The sequence below is a fragment of the Diadema setosum genome, chromosome 17 (genome assembly GCF_964275005.1).
Source record: "Diadema setosum chromosome 17, eeDiaSeto1, whole genome shotgun sequence".
Classification (NCBI taxonomy): Eukaryota; Metazoa; Echinodermata; class Echinoidea; order Diadematoida; family Diadematidae; genus Diadema; species Diadema setosum.
This window is the reverse complement of record NC_092701.1, coordinates 29,860,567-29,870,555: the sequence shown is the minus strand read 5'-3', so window position 1 is coordinate 29,870,555 and position 9,989 is coordinate 29,860,567.

Sequence of the window (9,989 nt, the reverse complement as noted above, 5' to 3'; positions counted from 1 at the left end):
GCCTTAATCTCCCGTCGGAAAAAAAAATGCATATATGTATATATATAATGGAAATAAGTGTTTTTTATTCAGGGAAATGTTAATAGCTAAATCACGGAATTTAGCTTTTATTCCCTGTGTGCATCAACCGTGTGTTTGTACAAAGTCTAGTGAGGGGGAGGGTGTGGGAGGGGATTTCCCCTCCCGGTCGACGGAGCTTTTGCGTTTTCAGAATTTAGATAAAGCGATCTGAAGCACACTTTTTTTTTTTTAATATTCGGAAATTGTCATCCCCTATAAGTGTACTAAGTCTATACAAGGGACCAAGCAATGAGATGTTGGCAAGATACCTCTCCCATATTCGAGGGAGGGTTGTTTTTTTTTTTTTTTTTTTTTTTTTTTTTTTTTTTTTTTTAGAACTGAAATTAGACAATCTGGCGCACACTTAGAAGAATTAGAATTAGAAATTTGCCAATAAGAGAAGTGTAGCAAATCTTTGGAAGGAGACAAAGTAGGAGGATGTGGGAGGGGATAAGCCCTATTCTCTCTCATATGCACGAGGGGGATTCTGTATTTTCTGATTGCGTTTTGGTGGACACATTTTGTGGCATATTTGGAAAACTGTCTATGTTCAGTATGTAGCCATAATCTATTTGTATGCATGGGGAGAGGGAGGGGCAAGCAGGGAAAAAGCATGGGAAAGTATCATTTCCACTCTTCCCGTACGAGGGAGCTTTTGCCTTGTTTAAGTTGAAATTGAGATAATTATCTCATACGCATATTTGGTGTAATATTTGGGAAATTATCAAAAAAAAAACAAACAACAACAAACAAACACACAAAAAAAACACCTGATCTGGGGAACTAAGCGAGGAAAGGGTTGATTAAAAGGGGATAGGTCCTACCCCTTGTACATGAGGGAACTTTTGAGTTTTCGGAATGTAAGTGATAGGTCTTGTTCACTCAGATTTAGAATTTTTTGTAAATCTGAAAAGTGCACTAAGGCTAGGGAAAGGCGCACGGGGGGAGGGAGTTGGGAAAGTGTATCCCCCTCCCACTGGAAGCAAGAGAGATGTTGCAATTTTAGAATTGAAATTCAATGATCTACCACTCACTTTTAGTGAAATATTGAAAAATGATGATCTTACTTGGTAAAAGGTTGAAAGGACGGGGGCGTCACAACATGATTTGCATCTTCCTTTCCTCCTATTTTGAAGAAGCTGCAGTGTGACAAAAAAAAAAAATCTACAGATTATGGCAGAATACTTTTATCTTTCCGGACAACTGCCGGAAGCATTTTTACGTGAATATTCTTCATAAAAATGAAACTAAGAACAGATAACCTATAATCTCCCCCCCCCCCAAAAAAAAAAAGGAAATACCTGAGGATATGTGCTTGTATCTTTACTTGTATCATCAAGATGTTTATGTCCATCAATGTAAAGATGAAAATCGTTAATCATTTTGTGTGTGTGTGTGTGTGGAAGGGGAGTGTCAGATGTCAGAGCAGTGCCTTAAATAAAAATGGTGTTGGTAAAATAATTTTTTTTTAATCAATGGCAAAGACTAGGAAGTTTTGATACTCATATGCCAGTTGTAAAGTAAACATGTCTGGGAAAAAACATAAATTTCATAACAATGTGCTATAAAAGAAAATATACAAAAATTGAGAAAGAAAAGAGCGTTTTGTGTATATATATGAAAGAAATACAATGTTATTATATTTGTGACCGTGAATCACAAAACGAACACAAAGTCGCAGCCCTTGATTTTGCGTGAGGACCTCAAAAAGGTGAAACAGGTCAACCAAGTCAATCTTGAGGTTTTTTATACTTTCTGAAAGACCTATTCTTCGTCTACATTATTCATAAGTTTGGGATAATAAAACGAACAGGAAAGTCTGTTTTAAATAGTTTTTCTACAACCCTTTTTTTTTGTAGAGTATAATATGTTGGCTAAGAATATTGGTGTTATGTATGAATTAAAGTCAATGCCGAAAGCGTTTTTAAAAATGATTTAAATTCAATTGTTTTACCACATTTTGTGATACGGGACTATAATTTGGGGTTATGCATCAAAAACCCAGATGAACAGAGTTTCAGAACATGCAATACGTATCGTACACCGTGCTTCATATCTTGTCCATTCAAAGCCAATCTTTCGTTTGTATAAGATGCTGCAATATCATGATATTAATCTTTTACAGTTGGGTATTTTTATGTACTTATGTTACAAAAAGTTACTTCCAGAATCCATTTCAGATTATTTTTCGTTGAACAGCACTATCCATAACTACCAAACTAGAAATTCTGCAAACTATCATTCATATCACATGCGCACCTCATTTTTTAAAGATTCTGAATCAGGGTCCTCGTACATGGCATTCTATTCCTATAGAGAAATTAAAGCATCAAAATCTTTTTAATGATTTCAAAATTAGATATAAACAGTTTTTATTCAAAGATTATACACATAGATAATTCAAGGCGTATTTTGTTGTTGCTGTTTTTGTGTTGTTATCGTCTATACCTCCGTAGTTTTGTCTTGTAATGATTGCAATGTTTTGACTTGTTTTGTTTTGTCAACTTAACTGACATTAAAAAAAAAATTGTGTAGGCGTGCATGTTAGAGACATGGTTCAGCTACTCACAAAGGCTTTTTCCTTTCTTGCTGCTTCCCCCACCAATGGCATTGACTTTGTATGTAGTCATACTCCCACATTATTTCTAATTGTATGTTGTAATATATCTTATGATTTTTTTTTCTATTTGTATCTCATCTTATACCTTCATGTTAATGCTCTATATATTTTTAATGCTTGGTGCAAAATAAACTAAACTGAAAACTAAACTGAATTTCTTGATCCATCTCCACCATGCTGATTTGCATTGTGTACACCATCCCCCTTCAGAAAAGTACAGTCAAATTCAGCCCCAAGTGTCTGTATACTATAACTCACTAGAAAGTAAAGCTGCAAACTTTGGATTCCTTCTGAAGGCTCATTGACCATGGGTGCCTTTTTTCCGATCACAGAATGAATGCCCGGATCCGGCTTACTCAAAAAATAAAAGTAAAAGCAATGATCCTTTCCAATGCAACTCAAACTGTCTTTTATGCCGAAGATTTACTGCAAAAAATATATATGTATATAATTATTTCTCGACGTTTTATAACACCGTATATATTACATACATGCCTCCATACATACATCCTCCGACATCAATTCAAAGAGAACTTTCAAATTACATATCCAACATCAAAATCCATCGATATGGGCCTGTGACAAAGAACAAAGAAGAAAAGTGAGAAAAGAAAATTTTTTACTGGAGATGAGATGATTGACGCCTTTCTAACTCCAGAAGAAACTACAAGTATCAGATTATGGACATAAATTGAAAATATATATTGAACGAATTTACAGGCGAATATCGCAACCGAAAAACACATCACATCAGGTGTCGCGTCCCTAATTAGCCGTCTTCGTATCTTATACCCGCAGAGAGTTCGAAGCGTTGTTTGTAGAATGCTGCAAGGACGATACACTATGATTATGATTTAAACTTAGGCGCATGTACAGGGAGTTACAAGCCCCAGTTACCATCTTCAAAGCCTTACAAAAAGGGATCGTAGGGCGAGGGCCCATACACACTAAGAAATACGGGTTCAAATTTGAACCCCAAAATTGTCCCTATACAACCCTAATGGGTGCAACTTTGCACCGCAGTAAGCAATTTGCACCCTTAGAGGTGCAATATGCTGAATTTTGAACCTGCAGGGGTGCGCATTTGCACCTTCAGTTTTGTGCTAATCAAGGGTGCAAACATGCACCATAAACATTGATACATTGTCAATTAAACATTTGGACCACGAGTACCAAGTTTTTTGTACTCGTAATATCAAACTTACATTCTAATGATGTCCGCATCTTTGTAGGTACGAATATAAATATTAAGATATTTAATTTTCTACTTGCATGATAAAAGGTACAAAATGTGCACCGCAGGGTGCTGGTAAAGGGACAAATAGGGTGCAAATTTGAACCTTTATTTTTTAGTGTGTAGTGTTGGGTTAGATGGGGATTCAGGCTTTAACTTTCTCGATATGAGATAGGCCTATTCAAAAACCACTTAGGGACTACACGTAGGGACCTACATGTTTTCCTTTTTCATTTTTCACAGTATGGATGGTGTAGTTTTGGTTGAGATGGCAATTCGGGCTTTAATTTTTTGTGAGACAATTAGAAACCAATTACTGCACACAAAATATCAAAGAGCATACCATTCTAGACGGAATTCAAAGTTTATTTGATGAAAATCGGTTTTGAAATAGCTGAAATATCTTAAATCAAGAGGTCCCAAAAGATGGGACCCATGCACCTTTAATACTGTAGGACTACTTTGTTTTGGTTGTTTCTAGGGTTACAGCTCGTTATTCCGAAGGTTCATTATTCCGAAGGCTCTTCAGTCCGAGGATTCCTTATTCCGAAGGTTCGTTTTTCCGAATTTCATTTTCGGATGAACAAATCTTCGGAATAACGAACCTTCGGAATAACGCCACAAATGTTCGGATTAACCAACCCTTCTTCATTTTCGGATTAACGAACAGCACCCGTTTCTAGATATCTCGGCCATTTCAAAACCAAATTTCATCAAAAACTTTGAATTCCGTCGAGAATGGTAGGCTCTTTGATATTTCATATAATTGGTTTCTATATATCTCACAAAAAGTTATAAGCCCAAATTGCCATCTCTAACAAAACTATACCATCCCTTTAAAGGTCTATCTACTGTGAAAAATAAAGAGGGAAACATGTAGGTCCCTATATGTGTATAGTCGCTTATCGACCTCTGCGGAAGAGGATTGTCAAGAAGATTTATAGACCTGAAGACATTCACGTTCAGTGGCGGTTCGGGGGGGGGGGGGGCGCAACCGGCGCAACCCCCCCCCCCTTTATTTTCCGTTAAAAGTAAAAGAAATAAAAAGAAAAAATGAAATGAAACCCGGAAGTGGCACCAGAAATATTAGTTGCGCCCCCCTTAACAGAATTCCTGGATCCGCCCCTGACGTTTGTTCTATGGATGCCACTTAGTCAACTAGCATTTTATTTAAGCACATGTGCATATGACTTAGAGCTGCTCAGGAGCCCTGTCATCATAACTCGAAATCATGCCTATTTGATAAGCGATACGAGGCCTGGGTGAAGTATACAACTCCCTTACAGATCTCGGAGGTCAGTCTAGCTGACATTTTAATCGCATCATCAGTGTGCAGTCAACGGTAAGGTGGTGCAGTGAAATCTATAGGCCTATCTGTGATTTTCGTGGTACTGCGTATTAAGCTAGCTGTACCACCGGCTACTGCAGTTCCACGAGGACCTTTAGGCCTAACATTAGTGTGCAGCAATTCTTCGTGTGGCCCTCTGTGTGAGTATTCTATGAAGTATTCAAGGTCAAACTAAGAAGGTGTGAAATGTATCATGATGAGTTTGAATACTGTAGGGTGTATAGGTAAAATTATATCGAGCCATTACCTGAGTAACCTGACACATTCTTGCAAGTTATCATAACACAAAATATGTACCAATCAGGTAGGCCAAGGCCCTATGTATAATTATGTAGTTTTATGTCATTGCGCGAGGCAAGGGAACTCCTTATATACCCTATAGGACACCTGCCCCGTAGGACGCCTTATGGCGAAACAATGCTTTCAAAAGAATTGTGAAACGTCATTGCAATTCATCAATCTCTCACCATTAGGCCTTAAGTGCCAGAATGTCCTTCAGGCCTAGGGCTCTATTGGTAAATACCTGTTGGCGATGGCATAGGCGATGAGCAAATGCATTAATATATTACTGTCGAAATTTCCATGATCATCCATGGATTACGAGTGAAGGCCTATGTCACGTGCGTGGATTCCGGAATTTAATTGAATCCTACTCAAAGACCAATCCTTTCATGATGCCCCCCCCCCCCCCCCCCGAAATTCCCCGAACAGAGTTCGGAGGATATAGATTGTAGGGCATACTGGATTTTGCCTTGCTGCTCTTTTCTTTTCCTTTTGTCACCGAGATCATTCAGGCTAAGCATGATTTAGAACCCACTGCTAGATTCATGGTGCTCATGCCGATTGCTATTAAAACCGATCTCCGTCACCTAAACCAAAATTGTCCACCTACCCACTCTAGGTCCATATAGCGCCAAAGAGACAATGACATGAATGAGGGTGAAATATGTACCGGTACCTATAATATAGTTAATAGTAGGCCTACTCGAACGTTTCCTTCATGAATCTGTAATTCGAAGTGGTAGTAGCGGGGTTGGTCCAATGTCTATAAAGTTACATTGAAAGCTTTTAACCTAAACTTAAAGCAAGACCAAAGAGACTAAAATATAAAAGATAACCCAGCCAACACATCCACGTGGGGCTCATTTGGGTAAAATACGGGTTGAAGTGGGCTGTCAATAACGGGCCCATGTGGGCAATATGGGCTACTTCATTGGCCCCAATTGGGGCCATGCAATTCAATGGTTTGTCCGCGGGGCCTGTAATGGCCCCACTTGGGCTTGCCCGATGCTACGCTGGTGGGCATCATAATGGGTACCAGAATATGTTTACCCTCATTTAGTCTATCACTTTCTAGTTGTAAATGGGCTTGCCCAAGTGAATGCCCCTCTTGGGGCCCATGTGATAGACCCATGTAGGACCCACACGAGCCCAAGGTTTTCATATTAGCTCGTCTGGGGAAAAGAATGGATTGAATTGGGCATATTACTCTTACGAGAGTGTGTGTACAACCACTGGCGTAGCCGGGGGGGGGGGGCGATGGGGGCGGTCGCCCCCCTCCCCCCCCCCCCCCTAAGATTTGGACCGGGGATTTGGGAGGCGGAAAAAAAATGCGTGTATACTGTATGCATGCACGGGTCTCCTTTGCAACCTTTCATCAAATAAGATCATATTTGTTTTTTTAAACTTTTACTCAAAGTGTGCACCAGATCGTTGAATTTTAATTCAAAATATGCAAAATCTCTCGTGCTTGGGAAGGGGTATCCCCCTCCCAAACCATCCCCCTCTGTGGCTCTTTCCCTAGCTTAGTACACTTTTTTAGATTTACACAAAAAATATGAATAATTCTGAGTGCACAAGACTTATCACTTATATTCCGAAAACTCAAAGTTCCCTCATGTACAAGGGGAATTTCACCTTTTAATAGACCCTTTCCTCCCTCAGTCCCCCCCCCCCCCAATCAGTTTTTTTTTTTCTTTTTGGTGATTTCCCAAATATTCCATCAAATATGCGTATACGAGATATCTCAATTTCAACCTTAAAAAGGCAAAAGCTCCATAGTAAGGGAAAGATGGAGATAACACTCGCCCTCGCCTTCTCCCTGCTTGCCCGCCCCTCCCCCCCCCCCCCCGCCATGCATAGAAATAGACTGTGGCTACACTTTGAACATAAACAGTTTTCCAAATATGACACAAAATGTGCGCACCAAAACGTTAAACTGCAATCAGAAAATTATACAGAATCTCCTTCCACAGACACTTCTTTTCTGATTGACAAATTTCGAGATATTCCAACAAAAGTGTGTGCCAGATTATTGAATTTCAGTTCTAAAAGCTTAAAACTGAAAAAAAAAAAAGGCTCCCTTGAATATGGGAGAGGTATCTTGCCACCCATTCATTGCTTGTTACCCACTATAGACTTGGTACATTTTTGGGAATGACAATTTCCGAATTTTCCACAAAAAGTGTGCCTCAGATCGCTTTATTATTCTAAAAGCGCAAAAGCTTCGCGAGCGGGAGGGGGAATCCCCCTTCCCCTAAGCTCTACCTCACTAGACTTTGTACATACACACAGATGATGCACATTCGGAATAAGAGCTAAATTCCGTGATTTTAACACTTCGATGAAAAAGAATTGCACCAAAAATTTGCACCAGATCGCTGAATTTCAGGTCTGAAAACGCAAGAATCACTTTCGTGTGGGAAGGGATATGCCCCTATCTACACCCTCGTGTGCATGCTTTTTCTGTTTGCTGAACAGACAGCGTTCATGATATTCAGTGTAAGAATTGATACAAGAAGATTATTTAAATGATACCATTTTATAGACAAATTGTTCAAAAATAATCTACATCAAAATATACTGTTACCTTAAACAAGTGCAACTGTTTCACGTCGATAAAACGCGCAAAAACATGCATCAAATTGCACCATTTACAACATCAAAATACAAAAATTCTTACCGTGGGAGGGGGACGCCCCCCTCCCACACCCTCCCCTCCCCCTCGCTTGCTCCGCTCGCTCGGGTTCAGTCTCGTTCATGATATTCAGTGAAAAGAATCAATACAAGAAGTGTATTTAAATTATACCATTTTATAGGCAAATTGTTCAATAATAATCTACATCAAAATGTACTGCTACCTTAAACAAGTGGGACGATATATGTCGACAAAACGCGCAAAAACATGCATCAAATTGCACTATTTACAACATCAAAATGCAAAAAGTTCTTACCGTGGAAGGGGGGACACCCCCCTCCCACACCCTCCCCCCCCCCCCTCGCACACTAACCGCCCCCCCCCCCCCCCAAGATGAAATCCTGGCTACGCCGTTGTGTACAACCACATTCAGGGATAATGCCCTAATCCTAATCCTACCCTAACCTAATCCGAATGCCCTACCCCTATCGACCTATTTCATACTTCCGAACCTGATGATTCTGTGTCACAGTTTTTTACATACATGTACTTGCAAAAATATATCTATATAATGCGTGAAGACATGATTACTAAAATTGGATCACCAAAATTTCTCATTTGAATATTCATGTTGCATGAATATTCATGATATATGTTCTTTAGGTCCTACCAGTATGTGGGGCCGCTGTAGGACCCGTGTGGGTAGGCCTATAGAAACCTATAGGCCAACAGGGCCTATAGAAACCTATAAACCCAACTGGGATTTTCAACTGGTATCAAATTTTCATGTTTGATTAGTGATGAGGATTTAAGTAGCAACCAACTGCATAGGCCCTACACACACACACACACACACACACACACACACGCAAGCACACTTACAATTGCACAAGCACGCACACACACTCACATAAAAAAGGCAGGGCTAGCCGTACAAAAACCCATCATGCTCCCTACTGGCCCTGTCTGATTTGCCCATGTGAAACCGAAGTGGCTAGCCCATGTGACACCCATTTATTATCAGCTTTTCCCATCTCTGCCCTTGGCTGGCCCACAAGGGCCCCTTGAAGGATGACCCTCGAGTAGCCCTTGCCCATCTCCAACCCGGCTTGCCCAACTTTTACCCATATTTGCCCGCGTGGGCCCCTACATGGGTGTGTTTGCTGGGTAAACAATAGATATGACTATTTTATACCCAAATAAACACAGAAGAAAGATAAGTCCAATCATGACAAAAGGCCTAACACAGAGTTAACTTTTTATGCAAACGCTCCTAGAACCTATAGATCCTTTGTGTGTACAAGATAATTGTTGACACATAAGTACTTATGTTTTATGTGAGAAAAAATGTATTTACAAGTTCTGTTGGAGATGAAAAAATGAATGAATGAATGAATGAATTAATTAATTAATTAATTAATAGTGGGGCCTACCATACAGGCATGAGCGACAGGGCCGGGCCATTGACCGCCGGGGGGGAGGGGGCGCTTCATGGAGCGTTTTTGTCAGTTCCGTAAATTCTTTTCTGACAAACTGTGAAAAGCTTCTGAAATCCTTGTAACTGATAGGCTAAACGCAAATTTGTCAGAAAAAAAAAAATATCAGGCACGACGCTTCCTTCATGAATTGAAAGTCCAACGCATGAAGTCTTCAGACTTTCGGGCCCAAGCGAGGTTGACGAAAGGCCGGCCGTCTTCGCTACGATTTGATAGTCCTTGGGCCTTCTCTAGATCTCTGCTAGCTTGTAAAAATAATGAGGGAGCTACCATTTAGGTAACTATACACAGCCCAGTCGCTGTATAAATAGCGC